The sequence below is a fragment of the Gavialis gangeticus genome, unplaced genomic scaffold (genome assembly GCF_001723915.1).
Source record: "Gavialis gangeticus isolate Ggan-Ray unplaced genomic scaffold, GavGan_comp1, whole genome shotgun sequence".
NCBI lineage: Eukaryota > Metazoa > Chordata > Crocodylia > Gavialidae > Gavialis > Gavialis gangeticus.
In genome coordinates, this window is record NW_017729030.1 from 57,167,406 (window position 1) to 57,168,750 (window position 1,345).

Below are 1,345 nucleotides of genomic sequence, written 5' to 3' on the forward strand. Positions count from 1 at the left end.
CTACATCTACATCCCCTCACACAGCCCCCTGAGGCACCTGCCACCCACACACAGCCCCCCACAATCCTATACACAGCCCCCACAATATATGAGAGTAAGACTTCATTTTAAGCTATCGTGCAATCTCTTCTGTGTACACTACACAAACACATGTAAATCAGGACAAAAATATTTTTTAAATCAAATTAATGAATGCTGTAGATATTTCCTTTTTAGCATATAATTTGGTATTTTTCTGGTTCAAAATAGCACAACCCCTTGCTGAAAGGAGTATTTCTGGGGGCTGGGGGACAGACTTCTGGTGGCAAAGGTTAGGGGTTAAGGGACAATACTTCTGGTCACAAGATGGCGACCAGGGGCTGGGGCACCTGCCAAGGGACTTAGCTACCCATGCAGCCTTTAACAACTTGCCAAAACTTGGTAAGTGGCCCATAATAATTGCCCACCCCTGGTTTACATGGCTAGCCCCAAAAGGTGAGTGGTGGGGTCTTTCATAAGGCTATGCATTCACATACATAAAATGGAAGGCATCACCCTCTAAAGTTAATTCTTACTTGATGAATGCAGGGAACAGAATCACTCATATTTATTTGTAATCTAATTGGCATTTAAAATATCATAAGTTTGGGAATCTCATAACCTAGAGTAAGTTCTAGAACATGTGACCTTTGAGATGCCAAAGGCTACTTAATGGTGTTCCTGAGACAATTAACCTCATGCTTGTTAATAGGTGGTAAGGCGTGGTCATCTGTACTCAGACAGAAGATAGGACACTGTGGCATATTGTAGGAGATTAACTGATTTAGGCATGAGTTTTTGTAGGTAACAGCCTACTTCAGCAGATGCTATGATGAAGTAGACTGTTGTTTATGAAAGGCCCTGCCTCTTTGAACCAGTCAGTTTCTAAGGCAAGGGACAGACATTCATAGAATCATAGAATCATGGAAGTAGGGTCGGAAGGGACCTTATAGATCTTCAAGTCTGACACCCTGCCAGGGCAGGAGAAAAAACTGGGCTCAAATGATCCCAGCTAGGTAGGCATCAAGCCTCCTCTTAAAGACACCCACGGTAGGAGCCAGCACCACTTCCCTTGGAAGTTGGTTCCAGATCCTAGCTGCTCTAACTGTGAAGTAGTTCTTACGGATGTCTAATCTAAACCTACTCTCCAACAACTTGTGGCCGTTATTCCTTGTTATGCCAGGGGGCACTAGGGGAAACAAGGTCTCTCCCAAACTCTTCTGGTCCCCCCTAGTGAGTTTATAGACTGTCACCAGGTCCCCCCTCAGCCTTCTCTTGTGAAGGCTGAACAGGTTCAGGTCCCGCAGTCTCTCATTGTAGGGTCTGC